This window comes from Diadema antillarum, unplaced genomic scaffold (genome assembly GCF_040938485.1).
Source record: "Diadema antillarum isolate AM-2024a unplaced genomic scaffold, OU_Dant_1.0 scf00000135, whole genome shotgun sequence".
NCBI classification, from domain to species: domain Eukaryota; kingdom Metazoa; phylum Echinodermata; class Echinoidea; order Diadematoida; family Diadematidae; genus Diadema; species Diadema antillarum.
The window spans coordinates 98,124-120,162 of NW_027271024.1; the positions used below are offsets into that span (position 1 = coordinate 98,124).

Consider the following 22,039-nt stretch of genomic DNA (forward strand, 5'->3'; position numbering starts at 1 on the left):
CGTGTTTTAAAAGAGCATTCCAGACGAGTTTCATAATTTCATATGATGTAGTGCATTAATAGACAGCTCCATATATAGATTTGTGGACTTTATTGTGGTCTTTGAGCAGAGAAACCTTTACTCTGAAAAATCTAAAAGAAATTGCACTGAACAGTGTTGATGACATGGAGCCTCAGAAATGTATAGCGGTTTAATTCCATTACAATACCTCTTGCTTAACAAGTTCACCTGTGTGAAATCTATGCATGCCTTCTTCTTTTGGTCGACTTCCTTGGGCCCCAACTCATGCATTCTTATGGTGAGGCTGCCATGTCACCATCCTCGTTCAGTGCCATTTGTTACAAATTTTGAAAACATTTTTTTTCCTCACCCCAGTCGTTATAAATTCGGAAACTCTGTACTTAGTTTAACTGATTAATACTGTAGTTGTTCAAATGTAAAAGTCTGAAAATCATCCGGAGGTCTCCTTTAAGTGTTTGGGTGTACTAATAAGCCAGTTAGTAATTAGCTCAAGAACACATTGATACGAATTACCTTTCCTTTTCTCAGTTGGTTCGGCACTTCACTCGTTTTTAAAGTGGCGTAATGCATGAGCTTGCCCGACGTAATATGGAACTCATTCTCAAACAAAGAATGAACTTGTGTTTATACCAGATAACCAGAATAGTCCATCAGTTGATATTTTAGCAGGCATGCATCCATTTCATGGTTTTTTTTTTTCTATTTTAATATTGCGAAATACCATTCTTGTTGTCAGGTGGATGCCATGGCAATCATCATTTCGATAAAGATCACGTGAATAATCATCGCAGACGCTTATCTATAGTGAATTAAAAAAAAAAAATGCCTGTTGGTACAAATGATCTTTTTCTGCTCATGCGCAAAGTGGAATTACGAACTGGGGGTGTTTCATAAAGCTGTTCGTAAAGTTACGAACGACTTACGAGCGACTGGTAATCAGTTCTTGTGCTGAATTATTGAAATTCTGATAAGTATAGCACTTCAGAACTGATCACCAGTCGCTCGTAAGTTGTTCGTAACTTTACGAACAGCTTTATGAAACAGGGCCCTGGTCTACTTTGGAACCTGAACATGAAAGTGCACGTCAATAGGTCCCCTTGAAAAGAAAAAAAAATTAATTTGAAACTGTCCCATCCCGGCAAAAGGAAGCAAAATAATAATGTCATATTGCTTGTATGAACAGATTGTGCTGTGGATTCCAGTGATCTCATTATACAAACGCCACAATTCTAATGTCCTCACACTATAGGCATGGTCACATTCATTGTCGCTGGCCATATTTTGTGGTTCACGAATCCACATGAGGAAAGTCACTGGAGTGCCTGGTTGGACATTCGCCAGTTCACACCGCCGGGAAATATAATTCGGGAAAAACAGCATCAACTTGCATCGACCACACAGTTCTTACTGTGCACGAAATCAGGTTTGCAAGACTAGTGTGTGACCTATTCTACAGTATATTATGGTCTTGATGGAAGACATGTCCGATGAGTTAGATCATAATAGCGAGTTCATCTGCACATTTGTACAATTAATTTTTTTTCCTCAGTTGGTTAGGCACTTTACTCACCTTTAAAACATAAAACATAATGCAGAAGCTTCTACAGTGAAACTATTTAGGGAACTAATCAATGATGTTCATTCCATCAAAGAACTTGCGTGGACCAGGAGCCCAAAATGTTTCGTCACAAAAGATTTGGGGGAAGCATCCGCTTGTATATTTTGAAAGAAATGTGTCAAGAAACGTTTGGTATGAATGTTGTCAAATTTGCTGGACGTTCTGGCAAGCGCCATTTACAAGGATTATATACATGAATAATCAGTATGTCACGGATGCTTATTTTAGTGAATTAAACACCCAAATTGCCTGTGGGTACAAAAGGTCCTTTCTATTTATTTCTTTTTTTTTTTTTTTTTTTGCTAAAGCGCAAACATCGTAGTTCTACGTTGTGCTTAAGCAAAAAAAAAAAGTCATTTGTACTGTCACTGGTGTCATTGAGTCATTTCCTATTGAAACCTATTATGGTCGTAAAGGTCAATGGGGTAAAACGACATGCTTTTTCGGTGTCATTTTTTCCCCACCATGATGGATTACTTGTCACTGCATAGGACCTGCAGCCTGTTCATACCGAGGAGATATTTCCGAACAGTTCCACCAACCCTCGTGTAACTGTACATGGCCATACACTGGATCAACATGTCAATGTAAGTCTTTGTATGAAGTCACACTGTGACAAATAATATTAAAAACAAATACATATGTGAATATATTGTATTATATATATATATATATATATATATATATATATATTTATATAATTATATATACATGTATATATATGCAATAAAAACAAGTATACATAACGTGATTCATCATCATAGATACAAAGCAAATAAAAACTACATAAAACTACACAAATCCATTAACATAATATCGTAGGCAAGACACAAAACAGGCAAGACTATCAAATTACAAAATAAAATAACATTTCATTACAATCATAAATATCTTAAAATAATTAAATAATTACTTGATCAATAAAACAATAGAATAAAATAAAACACAAAATTACCGAAATAATATCTAACACACACGAAAAACACACTCAAAACTATTGATAACAGATTGCTGTAAAACGAACACTGCACATCCCCTATAACTACCCTAACCTACGCGTACACATACACACACACACACGCACACACACAACTGCAACCCACCCGCTCCTGCATATATATTCAAAACAAACTCTTTAATAGAATAAAACATATAATCACAAATATTATCTGAACACTAAAAATTCCTTTGCTCTAGCTAAAACACTTTCATCCTCATTTACTCGCCTTTTAAACTCACCCCAATTTGCTACCTTAATATCATCTCTCAAATTATTCCACAGTTTTGTCCCATAATAAGAAATACTCCTTCGTTTCAACTCCGTGCGAATCGGCGGTAATATAAAATTCTTTATCGTTTGTCTTAGACTGTAATTATAACTTTTAAAAACAAAATGCCTATGTCGTTCAATAAATACGTCTTTCCATGCTGTATCAAATGCTGTATCCGATTTGCAATCAATCCATATCATGTTACTGAAGATAAAGAATGTATATATATGATGTGTTTTTTTTTTTGTTGTTGTTGTTGACAAAATGAGTAGAAACGGTACAATGAATTAGGTTATAATTTCTTTTTCTCACAAGATCTTCAGGAACAACTGTCGAAGGGAAGAGAACATTTAGTTCCGATGTCGAACGGAACAAGGTTTGAAGTTCTGGCCCGAGGGACTCAGTGCGTGATTAGTTTCAGAGAAGCACTCTGTCAGCAAATCGTAACATTCTGTAAGTTGTAAAGCAGGTACGGTACGGTACGATAAATGGACAGACAATTTTGACCATGATTCAGTAACAATCGCCTTTACTTAAATGTTTGTTCTTTTCCTAAGCCCCATTGAGGGGAATGGACCTCTAAACGTGTAAGTGGCTTCGGAGAAAGACTAGTAAATAATAGAAAAAATGGTGTGCGGAAATTTTGAGAAGCTGTTTGATGTTATTCATCTTTAAAGACTTTATTAAATCCATGTGTCGTCTTACATTTTCTGAGTAGCATGCAGCATGCGCAACTTAATGTCATCGTAAAGACGGTTTCTGAATTTCCAGATCAAACCTTTCAAATTACGTCAGGGTTGTTGTTTTTTTTCGCGTGACTAATCCTATACAACCAAAGAAGCAAACCAAATTAACTTAGACATTGACATCGTAATGTGAAAATTTAATGAAGGTGATAAGTGAAAATAAATGTTAAGAAATGTTATAAAGATTTCGATAAGTAAGCAATGAACAGATTGTTGAACCATGTTTTGAGCGCTTTCTTTAAGGGTAGACGAGTGTTTCGACACAATGATTTTAACGCATAATAATGCACACGGTATATCATGCTTGTCTGATTATCGGATGGTTAGCGTGCAATCCTAAGCCATGATTATATCTACTTTAAAAAAAAAGTCAAGTGAATAGCAGAGTTAAGGTGTCATCAGTGTCGAACCGGAAATAGTGAAGCAAAAAGCGTTCAGTTTTTGTTTTCTTTTTAATGAAACAATGACGTTATTCGCAGGTACATTATGCAAACAAAAAGTGGTGAATGACTTTTTCATCAAGTAGTAAAATAGTATAGTATCAACTTGATAACTGATACTTGATACTATTCTACCACTGTCACTGTAAATAAGCGAGTCCTTTTGTCCTTCCATGATTTTGTTTTGTTATATTTCAGGGTTTGGGCTTTACGCGAGGGATGCCTACAGCGCTATCATCTACTCGCAGTCATCATGCACCTTTGGTCGCATAGTGACGAGGAACTCTCGACGGGTCTGCACACCACACAAGTACACTCCCATCTGGGTAACGTACGCCAACGGGGAGTTTATAGTTGGGGTCGTTGGCGAATCCGAAGTGGTTCTGCGGTGGAAGAAACCTGTTCCCTTTGAAGTCCACGAAATCAAGGTGTTCTCGTTTGCTCCCTCCGAGTGGCTCATCAAAGTACCCTGAATACTACTGAAACGCATTTGACGTCAGCTAACTTCTACTTTAGGCTTTTCTCTCTCAGCGTGACTTTGGAAGTGGCCTCGGTTGTATAGCGAACATGCCACAATAAATAGTTGAAAATCTGTAAAGAGAATATACCCATCAATCATGTCAATGTTAGTCTATAATATCTACTTCCACACTTGTCTATATCTTTTGCAATCTTAATCACATAATGCATACACGGATAGGTTGATTTTCACGACTTCGATGCCGGAACCGATTGAGAAATGTTAAGTGTTCTATTAGTACCTTTTTATGAGAATTATATTTGCCCATAAAATCGAATGACACTGCATAACACCTGATTGTACAGGATCGAACGATCGACTTGAAATGACGCACTTTCAACGTCATACATCTCTTGAGACTGACATCTTAAACACACACACACACACACACACACACACACAAACGAACAACGACAACAACAACGACAAAAATACCCAATATTCATGCCGGCAATGAGTGTAAAACTTACAACTATTTAATAGTGGTTTATATTTGGGCAGCAGAAAAAGAGGTCAGTTTTTTCCTTATTTTTCTTTTTAATCAAAATTCACTTATTTCGTTCGCGACGAAAGCTTTTTAGAAGAAGAAAATGAGGCTGTGATTATATACAAATACAATATGTATGTGTATATATTTATCATGCATTCGCCCAAGGAGTCTTTCTGTGGGAAATAGAGAGAGAGAGAGAGAGAGAGAGAGAGAGAGAAAGCTATATAAAACGATGATTAGTATAGATTGTAAAAACATGAATAATCTTTATGAGGAGCGGATTAGCACCAAGGTTTCTGTGTTATATCTAAATGCAGGCTCCTATCTTGTATAAGAAACAAATCTGTTTAGGCATACACATGCATAGATCAGGTACGACAAGTAGGCTTATTTTATATATATATATATATATATATATATATATATATATATATATATATGTATGTATATAAACTAACAACATCAATGATTTATGAAAATATAAGTATGGTAGCAGAAAAACTCGCACTCACAAGTCATTTACACCTTGTCCACGGCAGTTTCACAATAAGTCTTACACTAAATTGAAATAGGTTTACGGGATAATTGTCGTCTATGGAGAGGCAGCCATCCTTTTCATATCTGACGTAATCCATATATAAGGCGTCATAAACCAGGACGTTGGTTTCATATCAACAAAGATAAAAGAGTTATGAAATTTCAGAGCAACACGCTGCAGAAATGAATGGACGGCGAACAAGAACACTTTGCTTGAGCGAAGAGAAGTGGTAATCGCTTTACAGTAATTTCAAGTTGAAACCATTCGAGTCCATGCAGATAGATATTACCTTATCGATGTTTATGTCCCTATCGAAGCAGGACATCAACTTTCCAATCAACGGTTCGAATACAGCCTCTTAAACCTAAATTACAAGTTATAAATTTGTTTACTAAAGCTCACTTGCCGGGCGATAATAAGGAAGAAAAGGTCATAACTCCTGACTTTATGGGTCGAGAAATTACACGTGTGAGCAACAAAAAAAAAAAGAGAAACAAAAACAAACAAATAAACAAACAAGCAAGCAAAAACAAAAAAACGAGCAAAACGGCTAACTTTAAACTGAAAGTTTCCCCTTCCTAATCAACATCACGATATAAATGTAGTATCAAATAACTTAAATGTGTGAGTATTTATCACGCAATAAAAAGGTTTGCCTTTTCTCTCTCTCTCTCTCTCTCTCTCTCTCTCTCTCTTTCTGTCTATTAAACTCAAAATAAAAGTATTCTTTCATTTTTAAGTGTATTAAGTATTTCTTGTCATGAAAGATGCAAATATAATAAAATTGGCATTGTTAGATTAAGACAACAAGCTTTCGAAAGCATGCGGGGAAACAGATCTAGCGAAAACACAAATGCGACGCACATTTATTTTAGAAACAATCTAAGGTTTTTGAATGACATACGACAAAACAAAATCTGTATAAACTCCCGACTTATGTGGAGTGCATAATGTAATCTAATGTAAGTTCAAACGTCTTTTTTTAAGACGTCTGACAAATCTTTGGTGTGAAATCAAGGATTTGTATAAACGTTACCCATCCCCAACCCCTCAAAAAAGAAATAGACAAACATGAAAATGATAATAAGAATGTTGTATAAGCTTAAAGGGACGGTATAGTATAGGTGGAGATGAAGATTGAGCTTTTAACGTTTTGCGGTATACAAAGAAACCACCTATGAAATAGTACAGAGCATACCATTCTAAGATGAATTCAAAGTCTATTTGATGACAATCGGTTTTGGAATGGGTGAGACATCCAAAAACAAAGTGAAACAAAGCGATCCCGATAAAAGGTGGATCCCGCCTTTCATTACCATCTCTCTGTCATGTCTGTTGTGAATATCTTAGCCGTTTCAAAACCAATCTTTATCAAATAAACACTGAATTCCTCGAGGAATTACGTGCTCTTTTACATTTCATAAGTTTTCTCATTATATCACCCAAAACTGTTAAACTATAAGATCCCTTTACTGGGGGGGGGGGGGGGGGCGCTGTGGTATAGTGGATAAGTCTCCTGACTTCCGATCGGAGGACCAGAGTTCGATTCCCGCCCAGTGCTTTCGTCCTTGGACAAGATGTTTTCACCCACTGTGTCCCTCTCGACCCAGGTGTATAAGTGGTGTATCAGTCATACAGCCTAAGAGTCATACAGCACAAGAGTCATATAGCCCAAAAGTCGTACAACACAAGAGTCGTACAGCCCTCGAGTAGTAGAGACCTCGAGTCACACAGCCCAAGAGTCATACAGCTCAAAAGTCATACAGCCTAAGAATCATACAGTCCAAGACTCATACAGCCCGAGAGTCATACAGTCCACGAGTCATACAACCCTGGAGTTGTATAGCCCTCTAGTCAAACAGTCAAGTGTCGGTGCATTACGAACTCATCGTCACTGACAGTGAGGCTCGTAAGCATTGAAAAAAAGCCCATGCGGTATTTGGCTGTTTGACTTAAGGGCAGTAGGGCCTTTTAAGAATTGAACAATTCAGTCTCTCAAGGCGATGCAAACCTATTGCCAAGCGATACGCCACCATCTCGGTAGACGAATAGATGCCGACGACGAGGATAGTTGACGAGTAAAGATTTAAAACATCTAACTGGACACAGAGACATCATCACGTCTTTTTTCTTTTAATCTAGAAGGGATAGACGGATAATTCGACCAATATGATATCTTGAAATATATATGAAGGCCTACCTCAACAACACGCTTACCGCTATTAGCAGTAACAGCAAATTTTACAAGCAGGATACAAACTGAAAGTACAAACACATATTATACCACACACATAATGGAATCAAATGAGTGATATTTTAAAGCACAGCATACTGTTCAAATTGGGTCAAAAGTAAATCGGAATACTGATTGAATACATGGTGAAACTGCCCCACACATATCACGAAACCCACTTAAAACACGCCTGCTTCATTTTGTTTAAAGAGACAGTCCGTTTTCAAAGAAAATAGTCCCGTTTTACCACAATCGGGTGTTGATGTCCTGAATAAGAAAATACGGAGCTTTAGATTTTAGACGCGCGGACGTTCAAAGGGAAAAAAACATTGTCTGAGCGTGCGCAGTAGCGCACGTCAAGTTACTGCGCACGCTCAGCTGGACCATGTTTTTTTTTTCCCCTTTGAACGTCTGCGCGTCTAAAATCTAAAGCTCCCTAATATCGAAAAGATAAACATTCATCAGATGGCATATACGCAAAAAGTATTGACGACTATATTTTTGTGTTTGACTGCCAACAAAAATAAATGCATGGAAATACAAATGTTTATGTCATTGGACTTTACGCATGAAAATAGCAATACTTTGTGTTATCAAATCTTTTGCTTGAACCCGTATGCATAGTGATAATTGTTTAAGTAATTGCGCACTATAAGTAATTGTGCACTATATAATGTTGAAGTATTTGCCTTTGAAAACGTGCGGAAAACATAAATTTTGATTGTTCTTGCTAAAGCATTGCTTACTCTTTTTTTCATATGTCACACCAGCGTAAGCTTTTACTCAATTGGAACGTTTTTAAGCATCATGTAAACTGTCGTAAAAGAAAATCTAAAGTTGTGCAGGAGTGGAATGAACTGAGTAGAAATTGCTCCTGGGAAGTGTCGGAAACTAATCCGCCGTTTCAACAAGGAGAACGCTCATCGTTTAGTAAGAATGGTGATGAGAAACGGGAAAGATTGTCTGACATTCGTGGGGAGCATGGAGGCCACACTTACAACCCGGCGGCGGGTCCAGCCTACCAAGCAGCAGATGGGGAAAGGATAGGAATCATAACGGTATGTAATTGTGTGTGTGTGTGTGTGTGTGTGTGTGTGTGTTTTTGTTTGTTTGTTTGTTTGTGTGTGTATGTGTGCGTGTATGTGTGTGCGCGGGCATTTATAAGTGCCATTTCGTAGTGTTTGTCAATAAATTGTTCTGCTTTGTCAGAAAAAGTTTCCCGCAGACACACATCCCCTTACAATTACCATACCAAACCCTTTTTTGTTTGTTTAAAGTGTTCACACAGGCATGACGTTGCTTTTGTTGAAACCGTGATTAATTGCTAGTTGAGGGCAAGCTAGCAAACGGTTTGAGCTCCAGGAAAATGGTATGCACATGGATTTATGCGCTTGGCAGAGCTCGATCTTTTGCTTGACAGGCTTGAGTTTCTGTTTTCTGCATAAATGGTCCACTCTGTCATCCCGATCTCTCAACGGAGTTCTCCTGTTTGGTCTATACTGGAATCTTTGCAAGCTATAGTAAACAACAGAAGGTAGGCCGTACGATGATATATCCTTTGTGCTTGAATGCGCTTTTAAATTGTTTTGAATAAGGCCCACTTTGGAAATGAACAGAACACACCATGAATGTTGAAAACATACGCATTTCATTTAACATCATTAGCGCATAATATGTTTTGAAGACGAGTTAAATTACGGTCACAGCGTTCGTACGAATGTCACTGTTCGTACGAATTTTGTGGAGTTCGTTGAGATTCGTAGATGGGGCACAGATTCTTACACGGCCTTCTTACAAATTTCGTACCAACGCTGTTTAATTTGGAAGACCAACTTAAGACCTTTTAGAGAATCGAAATGATTTATGGCCCTAGAATTCGTACGTTTTTCGTAAGAATACCTTGAGTTCTTCTTTCGCCAGACTTACGGCCATCTTACGATCTTTTTTTTTTGTCGTAACGTGGTCGTACGTGCAACTCACGGTACTCTCAAGTCATTCGTAAGAAGATTTACGATTTTTTTTTTTTTGGTATATTTTGCCGGGTTGTTAAAAAGACGCTGCCGTGTCCTGTCGAAAATTCTTTAACAGTTGAAAGTTTTATACTTCAAGATGGCAGTAGTGCCAAGGAGACTACAACTGCAGCTGCATCTACAAGAAGAGGAGGAGGAGGTTGTTGCTCCAACTCTCCCCTTCTCGCTCCTTCCTCCTCATCTCCCTCTTTTCTTTTCTTCCCCTTCCCTCTTTTCCATTTGATTGCCTTCCCTTTTGGTCCCATCTTTAATACAAATGCTTTCTAGTAGAACACCTAGAACAAAGTGAGGATCTGAACTTCGCACGTTTGGTTTTATACCCCTAAAACTAAACAGTTGCACAAATATTGTGTACCTACGCCTTACGAGTCCCTTACGAACGCCGTACGAACTCGAAGAGTTGTTCGTGTTCGTAAGAACGCCGTACGAATCTCCGTTCGTAAGGTATTCTTACGAAATACGTAAGAGCCCTCTATGAACGACTTAAGGCGTTCTTACAATCATCGTAAGAATTTAAGGCTTCTAGAATTGTCTCTCGACGCTGCAAATTCTTGCGTAGTTCTTACGATGTTACGATCTTACGAGGGTTTCGTACGAAGTTAAAAAAAAAAATCTTGGACAAGACCATCGAATAGGCTACGACCTTGCGAATGGTCTACGAACGGTCTACGAACGCTGGTTTCGTACGGCCTTCTTAAGAAGATCTTACGAAATTGTCTAAAAATTGTTCGTACGGCGTTCGTAGCAGTTCGTAAAGGCATTTGTGACCGAGCCTTCAAGGACAGTGTGTATGTAACGAGAGTTGTTTGTTGTTTTTACACTTCAACATAAGGGTAAATGCAATTGGCTATTATACATTAAGGGCGGTGAGTTGGCTCAGTCGGTAGCGCGTGTGCCTCACAATCTTATAAGGACCCGGGTTCGAACCCGAGTCTGGACTGAGCAATGTTGTGTGTAATCATACTGTCCACTCTAGCAAGATGCAAAACACTCTGTCCCTCGGATAGGACATAAAAAGAAGGCCCTGTGTTCATACACAACTCACAACTCACATCTCATGCACGTAAAAGATCCCGCTTCATTCATTCATCGCAAAGAGCAGGGTGTTTTACCCGGTGAAGTGGTTCTACCTCACATCTAACTGTACCTCATGGAAGACCAGCTAAGCGTAGCTGAATCCAGCCGTCTTCCCAGGTAGAAATGAACAAACAAACAAACATTTCACAATTCGAATCGTACCATCTGAAGCGCTTTCAACAAAAGGCGCTAAATCCTTTGATAATGATGGATTTAGTGCCTTTTGGAAGCAAGCTCTTCATATTAAGTGACGGACACTTCAATGTCCAGAGTATCCACGTACCATTCATCTTTGAATAATGATTCAATTCCAGTCCGTCGTGAAACTACAAATAATCATTGTTTGAGAGTATTCGCCCCGCCAGTGTGTCTCCTTTGTATATTATGTATGTTGTCGTGTGGATAAAGTGCGTGCTTTTAAAAACTTGTATGAAGAAACATCTGCGAAACTTTGGCGATTGACGTGATATCATGGTTCTTTGGCAAAGGCATGTTGATCTGCGAAACTTTGGCGATTGACGTGATATCATGGTTCTTTGACAAAGGCATGTTATCATTGTCAGGGTTACACTTGGTGAGATCTTTACTTCCTTATTATTGATTGCATAGGACCATGTGCCCCTTTGCTTTCCTAGCAGTGATCACCATCCGTTTTTGGTCCTCCTTGAGCTTCATGTTCATCCTCTTTCCGGGGAACGCCCATCACTGCCCATGTCACTTTCAATTCGATTTTGTTGGGCCGGGAATTGTACTAACGCCGGGATTTGTAGAAACGCCGCCGGGGAAATGTAAAAATCTCAAAAATTGCATCAACGGAAAATGTAAAAACGTCTCACCGGGAAATGTAAAAAAGTTCAGTGTTGCCGGGAAATGTTGAAATCATGTATTTCAACGGTTTTACGTAAAGACGGTATACAAATTTAGATGAACTCGATGTCTTAACACAAAAAGGAGAAAGGTTCATGAGCAGATGTGTTAGGCATCGAGTTCATCTGAATTTATATACCGTCGGTACGTAATACCGTTGAAATACGTGATTTAGAACATTTCTCGGTAAAATTGAACTTTTTTACCATTTCCCATTGATGACATTTTCGAGATTTTTACACATTTCCCGGCGAGACGTTTGTACAAATCCCGGCGCTGTTACAAATCCCGACGTCACTAAAAATCCCGGCACCACAGATCTTTCCAGCCTGAGGGTTGGTGGGAGTCCTGCATGGGCCCCATCTCGTAAAAAGGTTGATATGATAGCAACTCTTGCTAAAAACAAACTTGTGTAATATATGTCATGATCATAATTATACATATACTTTGCGATACTTTGATAAATGATACTTTCATACACTGATTGTATTGTCATCTTTATCCACATCGAATATGTGCCTCATAAACCTAAGCTGCCCAAATTCTTCTATAGCTTCATCTAAGAGTATATGCCATATCCCTAGGGTTCTCACCTTCTATACTTCTATAAGCTAAAGATTACACTAGAAGCATAGATTAATCAGAAATCGCTCTTGAGACGTATTGGAAACTAAACTTATTTCGTTTCCAATAGGAGTATACTAAGTGGTTACAGCTCGTTATTTCGAAGGCTCGTTATTCCGAAGGCTCTTTATTCCTAAGATTCGTTATTCCGAAGGTTCATTGTTCCGAATTTCATTTTCGGATTAACCAATCTTCGGAATAACGAGCCTTCGAAATAACACCACAAATTTTCGGATTAACGAACCCTTTTTCATTTTGGGATTAACGAACCTCTAGGTATAGGGAATTTGCGTGTTTAGGATTAACGACCCTTCGGAATAACGAACCTTCGGAATAGCGAACCTTCGGAATAACGAACAGCACCCCTAAGGGTTTAGCACCACAACCCAGATATTTGTATATGAATTGTACTCTGACATCAGTGGAGACCAGAAAGGACAAACTCCACGACCTGATGGCAGATTCGGGCTGAGTGTGTGTGTGTGTGTGTGTGTGTGTGTGTGTGTGTGTGTGTTATATTAATCTGTCTAAATTCTTCCTTGGAGGCGATGTGGCATAGTGGATAAGACTCCCGACTCCCGATCGGAGGACCCGAGTTCGAGTCCCGCTCAGCGCTTACGTCCTTGGACAAGATTTATTTGTACTCACAATGTCCCCCTCGACCCAGGTGTATAAATGGGTACCTGGCAACGCTAGGGTAATAATAATGGCAGGGTCCTCTGGTAGAGCAGTGATAACACTGAAGAGGCTACCCTGGATAAATAAGACCTTATTATTGATTGACATACAGATGTCTGTGATGAAGACTCTTCAGTGAGTGGAAAAATACGTGCCATCTTTGGTGTGTATTGTTTCTTCGTGAATATGCATACTTGTGATCTCCTCAAACCAAATTGGAATATAGGTTACCGAAGGTGTGTAAATGTGTTTATTTGGTAAACTGGCACCTCGTCTACAACCACACTGTCCACTGTTCACCTAGTCTAATGCCATCTCGTCTAAACTCGCTTCGTCTACTACCAACTCGTCTACCAACCATTTTGTCTATATGCCAATTAGTCTAATTGCCATTTCGTCTACTAACCATTTAATCTAATCTCTAATTTGTCTAAGTCACATTTCGTCTAATACCCATTATGTCTATTGACCATTTCGTCTATTGATCATTAGGTCTATGAATAAAATAGTCTACAGCTCAGTTTGTCTAATAGCCAATTGGTCTACATCCACCTTGTCTAATACTCAATTAGTCTAATAACCAGTTAGTCTACACCCAATTCGTCTACTCCCAACTGGTCTACTCCCAACTGGTCTACTCCCAACTGGTCTACTCCCAACTGGTCTACACCCAACTGGTCTACACCCAACTGGTCTACACCCAACTGGTCTACTCCAACTGGTCTACTCCCAACTGGTCTACTCCCAACTGGTCCACTCCCAACTCGTCTACACCCAACTGGTCTACTCCCAATTCGTCTACTCCCAACTGGTCTACTAGTTACATAGTTTTTTTTCTGTCTACCCTAAACTCCTTACTTAAGTCTACTTCATCCAGTTTCCTTTCCCATTGAAATAGGTTGAACACTCTTGGTGCCCCATTTGGTTTGAAATTTTTTGTTCTAATTATGACAATTTTATTACTTTTCATTAAAAAAAAATAATGTCACAGTGTGAAAAACTTGCTGTGTTACATTTCTGCTGGATGTGTAATTTATATCAGAAGCAATCACGCAGCATTTTAATATATGTCCAAACTTCAACACTCCATCCAAATTCACCTTTGATACACAATCATAAGTATGGTAAAAATACGGCCAGGATGTTGACTGGATAGTCGTGTCTCTAATATGTCTTTATATTCAGCATGTGCGGAATAATTAACACCTTTAGAGAAAAGACTATTATTGATTTTTGTACCCTGGCAGGGTTATGAATAGTTCGTGATAGTGAGACGGACTGGACACTAGACAAAGTGGTATACATGTATTCATTATTAGCATGACCAGATAGGAATGATCACTTTGGGTAAATTGTTGAGAGTATACCAGTTGGGAGTAGACCAATATTGGGTATAGACGAGTTGGGAGTAGACGAGTTGGGAGTAGACCAATTGGGTATAGACCAGTTGGGTGTAGACCAGTTGGGTGTAGACCAAATGGATATAGACCAGTTGGGTGTAGACCAGTTGGGAGTAGACCAGTTGGGTGTAGACCAGTTGGGTGTAGACTAGATGGGTATAGACCATATTGGGTATAGACCATATTGGGTATAGACGAACTAAGAGTTGGACGATATGATAACTAGACAAAGTGAATGTAGACGAGATGACTTGTAGACGAGGTGGGAGTAGACAAAGTGGCAGTAGGCGAAATTAATATTAGACGACATGACAAGTAGACATTGTGAGTCTAGACGACTTGGCTATTAGATCAATTGCTCAGTAGACGAAATGCTCCTTAGACGAGTTGGGTATTAGACAGTACGGGTAATGGGCAAAGTGACTACTAGACAATATGTGTACTAAACAAAACAAGTTGTAAACCAAATGGGTATTAGACGAATCGGTAATAGACGATTTGCCAGTAGACCAATTGGAAAATAGACAGAGTGGCTGTAGACGAGGTCACTATAAACCGTTTATTTGTTCATGTTTGCATATTTATGAGTGCATCACACGATTTTCGGTTGCTATGTCATGGCCTGATTCCCTCACTTTATTTCCTTAGAAGTTCATCATACCAAGGAGGTACTAGCGCTTGCCTAGTACCTCCTTGATCATACGGAACGATGGTTTCTTCTGCGAATAGTGATTTGCACAGGCCTCTCCTCAATATTGTTGAAACTGTCGAGCAAAGACAAGCTAAAACTAACTCATACGGATTGGGCATTTTGCTTGACAAGATTGTGCTAGGGCGTGAGGAAATTGTTTGTGCTTGGGATTTGCTTGAATCGATAAACTTGAAAACATTTTATTCGATTTCATTTGATTTCATTTGATTTATTGATTCCTGTATTATCATTGTACATGGAATTGCATGTACATGTGTATATACATACATTGTTGGAGCCATACATGATTATACATAAACATCAGTTGTTAACAAAATATTTTTTTTCTTCATTGCTTTTACACAATGTACAGCAGAAACATATCAACAATACAACCGTACAACGAATAATACAGGACAGGGCTACGGCTTGATTCGAGTGCAGCCCTCGTAAATAATACATATAGAAAAGATAAGAGGATAAGAGGATAGAGATGGGATAGTAGAAAGGTGAAAGCGAAAGGAGAGGTCTCTCTGCTTCCACTAAAGGCTTACACAAAGTTAGTTCCCATGGATCACTGACCAGTAAGGCATGATAAAATATTTCTCAGCGAGGTACAGATGAACAGTAATGGTTGGGTACATGATTACCTAATAGATGAAATGCTGCGATATTTCTACGAAGGAATTTCGTGTATTATACACGAACAATGACAATGAAATTACTGACACTTGCACGAATTTGGGCTTGCGCGCTGCACCGCATTGTGACGTGCCAGTGCGTGCAATTCTAGCGGCACTAAAATACCCCTTTTATACTGGGCTTCTCGCTTCTGAAGCGAGCTAACTTTTAGCTCGGGCCAATTCGTTTTATGCTACCATTCTCGACCACCCAATAAGGTTACGTGCGAGACCATTAGCCTGCTGTCCTTCAAATTTCAGTGACAGTTTTCATGCTTACTTACGAGTATCAATTCAGTTCCGTTGTTATACGGTACGTTACTCGCGAAATTCAACCAGTCATCGGCATATAAATATTATACAGGGCTCGACACTAACGGTGGCCACCAAAAACGCACGTCGGGCCACCAAAATTTCAAAATTAAAAAAGTTGGATGTTTGCCTTCACTTTTGGAAATGAACAGCGTAACAATCGGCTCCGTAAGATGCTAAAATAAATGTCAGATGTTTGCTTTTAATTTTGGAAATGAATACCGGTAATATGCGACTCCGTATGATACTAAAATAAATGTCGGATGTTTGCTTATACTTTTGGAAATGAATAACGGTAAGATTAAGCTCCATACGGTGCTAAAATCAATGTCAGATATTTGATTTGCGTTCGGAAATGAATAAGGATAACATTCGGCTCCGGAAGATGCTGAAATAAATGTCGAATGTTTGCTTTGACGTTCGGAAATGGATAATAATATTATTCAACTCCGTGCGGTGATAAAATAAATGCCGGATGTTTGCTTTTACGTTCCAAAGTAATTAGCAATAACATTCAGCTCCGGGAGATGCTAAAGTAAATGTCGAATGATTCCTTCAACGTTCGAAAATGACTAACAATTCATGATATTCAACTCCGTACTATGATTAAAATAAATGTCGGATGTTTGCTTTTTACTTTCGAAAGTAAATAGCAGTAACATTCGGCTCCGGAAGATGCTAAAATAAATATCAGATGATTGCTTTTACGTTCGGAAGTGATAGCAGTAATATTGAGCGCATAGGGATATTATCACTTTGTGTTATGCGCTATATAAGCACTTTCAATTATTATCATTATTATTATTCTGCTCCATAAGATGGTAAAATAACTGTCGGATGTTTGCTTTTAAATTTCGAAATGAATAACAGTAACATTCAGCTGCGCTCGATGGTAAAATTAATGTTTGATGTTTGCTTTGACGTTCGGAAATGAATAACAATAATATTCAACTCCGTACGATGATGAAATAAATGTCTGATGTTTGCTTTTATGTTCGAAAGTAAATAGCAATGACATTCAGCTCCGGAAGATGCTGAAATAAATCTCAAATGTTTGCTTTGACGTTCGGAAATGAATAACAATAATATTCAACTCCGTACGATGAAAAAAGAATGTCTGATATTTGCTTTTATGTTCGAAAGTAAATAGCGATAACATTTAGCTCCGGAAGATGCTAAAATAAATGTCGAATGTTTGCTATGACGTTCGGATATGAATAACAATGGTATTCAACTCCGTATGATGATGAAATAAATGCCGGATGTTTGCTTTTACGTTCGAAAGTAAATAGCAATAACGTTCGGCTCCGGAAGATGCCAAAATAAATATCAGATGATTGCTTTTACGTTTGGAAGTGAATAGCAGTAACATTCTGCTCCATACGATGCTAAAATAAATGTCGGATATTTGCTATTACATTTTGACATGAATAACAGTAACATTCAGCTGCATTTGATGGTAAAATAAATGTCTGATGTCTGCCTTGACGTTCAAAAATGAAAAACAGTAACATTCGGCTCCGTACGATACTAAAATAATTGTCAGATGATTCATTTCACTTTCGGAAGTGGACAGCAGTAACATTCGGCTCTGTACGATAATAAAATAAATGTCGGATGTTTGCCTTTAAATTTGGAAATGAATAACGGTAATATTCTGCTCCGTGCAATGCTAAAATAAATAATAGATTTTACATAGGGGAATGATTAACGGTATCAATCGGCTCAGTTAGATGCTAAAATAATAGCGGATGTTTGCTTTCACGTTCGGAAATAAATAAGGATAACATTCAGCTCCGTAAAATGCTAAAATGAATGTCGGTTGCTTGCTTTTACATTTAAAAATGATTAACGGTAACATTCGGCTCCGTAAGGTGCTAAAATACTAGTAAATGTTGGATGATCGCTTTTACAATCAGAAATGAATAACGGTAACTTTCGGCTCTTTACAATGATAAAACAAATGTCGGATGTTTACAAATGTCTGCAAATGCTCCCACTTTCTCATTTCAAACGTAAGTTTTGACTGCCTAAATATAGGCATCATCTTTTATAATAATCTATAAGCCTATTTGCTAAATCTTAGAACTCAGAATAACGGTAAGATGATTGAATTTTATATTCATTTATTTTAGACATCCTGTATCACTTCAGTAATGCTTAATATTTATTTGTCTATATTTAGTAAGACCGATTTAGTTTTTCTTATGTTTTTCTTGATTTTTTTTTTTTTTTTTTTGGAGGGGGGGGGGGCACCAGATTTTACTTTCGGGCCACCAAAAATAAAAGTTAGTGTGGAGCCCTGTATATGTATATATATATATATATATATATATATATATATATATATAAAGTATATACGTACTGAGCTGGGGCCCGTTGCATAAAATTTATCATTGAATTTCAATGGTAACTACCGTCAAAATTAGGCGTCACAGCCAATCAGCATCAAGGATTGTAAAATTTACCGCTAATTTGAAGACTTACCGCTAGAAAGGAGCGGTAAGTCCAGCGGTAAGGGTTTTATGCAACAGGGCCCTGGTCTAGTTATTTTTCTTACGATTTAATCATACCGTTTGCTAGTTCAAAGACTTCATTGCATTGAGAGTTATGTACCGAACAGCGAACACACCAATGCGCTGCGTAATACACAGCGCGCCGATGGCAACAGTGTACAGCAGTAAAAACATACAATAAACATTGGCAATCCGGAAGTACCGTACACGCTTTCCGGTCACTTGTCAGTGAATTTAGCCGCGGCTAAACTCGCGAACCTTTTATACTGAAGTTAGCTCGGAACTGAAGCTGACCTGATCCACCCCCTAAAGCGGACTAACTTTAGCTCGGACTAACTATTTTTCGACCTTTTTGTACTGAGAGTTAGCTCGTTTCAGGTCCGCACCTGAAGCGAGCTAACGCCCAGTATAAAAGGGGTAAAAGCTGCCCTGACACTTGCATGAATTTGGGCTTGCGCAGTGCTCCGCATTTTGGCAGGCATGGCGTGCCAGTACGTGGTATTCAGTGGCGCGCAGGCCGAGTTTAGTCATTTCGAATTTACGAGTAGTTCAAGAAATGAGTGTTCTCAATGAAACTCAATAATACGTCATGTTTACGACATTTACGCATTTTTTTTTTGTCATTCTTTTAGATCATAAAACTTGCTACCTCATCCAAGAAAACATGCTTGATTGTATTTAATGATAGCAAGAAATTCAGCAACAAAGAGACGTTCAATACTCGTAAAGCTGTTTCAGAGCAAAGAAAGTGTTTATAATGTAGTGACTGTAGGGCTCATTGTTTTTGAGAAACACCAAATCTTAAAAGGAGCAAGAAGCCTGAGAAACAAAGGTGGGTAAAGTTGCGATGATGTTTGCCGGGATGTTTGTTGTTCCGAAGATAGGTTTAAGTCTACAAAATGAAATACCTTCGTTAGTCCGAAGGTTCGGTAGTCCTAACATGAAATAGTGTTCCATAAAATTGCATCAACTATTCCGAGTATTCCTCAAAGTCTCATTAATCCGACAATGAAAAAGGTTCGTTGATCCGAAGGTCATTTAATTATCTGTTAATAATCACTATTTCTGTCGAGTACATGTAGTTATATGCGGGTGGGAAGGGACTGGTCTATCATGACAAGGGTAACACGCAGGATCGTTTGAGTAACAAATATTTATATATAGATTTTTTTCTAAAGTAAATTCATTGCAATATGACTATTTCATTTTCTTTAAGTACCTCTTAATATACAAAATGCTTGGATTTTTAACATCTCTATCAACCTTTATTCAGAATCTTCAGTCAGCCATTTGGGAAATAAGTATTTTGTTTAAGTGTAAAAAATCGCATAAAAATCACGATATTTACACACGATTGGGATGATTTACAAGAGTGGGGTATTAAAAAAACAGAAGTAGACAGAGAAAGAGAGAGAAAATGAGCATGTAAGCAGTGAAGTCACCTAGGGGAGTAATTTTCAACGTGTTGCCAAGGAGAATATACGTTTTACATCCGGGTGCTGTTCGTTATTCCGAAGGTTCGTTAATCCGAAACACACAAATTTCCTATACCTAGAGGTTCGTTAATCCGAAAATGAAAAAAAGGTTCGTTAATCCGAACATTTGTGGCATTATTCCGAAGGTTCGTTTATCCGAAGGTTCGTTAACCCGAAAATGAAATAGGGTTCGCTATTCCGAAGGCTCGTTTATCCGAAAATGAAATAGGGTTCGTTTATCCGAAGGTTCGTTGATCCTAAGTGATATATAGTGTCCGTAACGAACCTTCGGAACAACGAGCTTTGTTTCATTTTCCGATTAACGAACCTTCGGAATAACGAACCTTATTTCATTTTCGGATTAATGAACCTTCGGAATAACAAACCCTATTTCATTTTCTGATTAACGATAAGGCGGACTTCACGCAGCTCTCATACCTCACCGACCAGACACTTTCCAAGTAATGCTTAATTATCAAGTGAGAAAATACAATGGAGACCCGATATGAATAAATCCGACATAGTAAAAAAAATACAGAAACAAACAATAAAATACCTATATTAATCACAAGAGTCCTCTGTATTACCTGGACCCCGTTTCATAAAACTTGTTATCAGTGACAAATTGTCATAATTGTTATAAGCTACAGAAATCCTTGCATCTGATTGGCTAAGAGCAAATTTGTCACAGAAATGTGGCAGTTGTCGCCGATAACAAGTTTTATGAAACGGGGCCCTGATCCACAATATACTAGGATGATAATGTGCCCCCGTGCCAAGAGTTCCCGCATGAAATAAACAAATATAACTGCATACAAGCTGGCCAGAACGACATTTTACCATGAGCAAAAAGAGGAAAATTAATCCAATTTTCATCAAATGGTGGCTTCATAAAATATGGCACATCAGTGTGTAAAATGTAACGCTACGGGCAGTAATAATGCTACAGGAAGCCATGTTCAAAATCATCTCCATTGACGAAAATGAATTGTAATCTTATTTTTCTTTTTTTTTTCTTTTTTGCTGTGCAATATTCAAGATCTTTATTTCTTTCAATATAAGCTTTACGAGCTTGGAAATTCGTGCTTTTAATTTGAAATTTCAAAGGTGAATATAATTTTTGAGCAAGTGAAATAAATATGTCAAAGAGCGTCTTGTTCAAAACGGAACATTTGATCAAACTTTGAGACGTTAAATACCTCATTACCTTCTGAAATAACGACCTCAACAGCTTCATACCATAGTGGTTTTACAACTGTAAAATCAATTAAAGAAATAGAAATATGTTTCAGGAGCAGCTTTACAAAAAGAACAGTTAGGGGAATGAATTCTTTTGATTTTATGGAGAAAATCATTCAGCGCCATTATGAAATAACTTAAATTAAAAAGAACGTATACGAGTGCTTATAGAGCACTTCAAATTATTGATATGAACTTTGTTCCAAGTTACAGGTTTCAGGTTCGAGTGGTCAATCTAAGAGGATACACGATTTTTGGGAATATACGTGTCAAAATGGCATTATGGACACATCAGCTTAGCTAGGAATATTGCGCTTTTAATAATTTGGTCTGTATAGTGTTAAATATTACATTATGATATAAATTGAAGTAAACATACTGCGACGGCGACTTGAATTTATCAAAAATGGGCAGAATATATTTCTTGAAAGAAAGATATTATTCAGAGGGGTGAAGGCTCAGATTGAGTTTCTGGTCAACTCAAATCTGAATATATCTTTTATTCTGTGCAAGTCCTTAAAAAAATAAAGTCCGGTTTTATGTTGAGGTTCATTTCCATAGGAGGTCGGGAGT

The 22,039-nt window shown here is 38.0% G+C and overlaps 1 long non-coding RNA gene across 1 annotated transcript; it reads left to right on the forward strand.

The window, feature by feature from the left end:
- The first annotated feature begins 2,150 nt into the window (after nt 1–2,150).
- Nucleotides 2,151–4,407, forward strand: LOC139720949 (uncharacterized). The gene is made up of 3 exons (XR_011710197.1): nt 2,151–2,226; nt 3,226–3,363; nt 4,295–4,407. It is a non-coding gene; the product is annotated as an uncharacterized lncRNA (long non-coding RNA).
- The last annotated feature ends 17,632 nt before the right edge of the window (nt 4,408–22,039 follow it).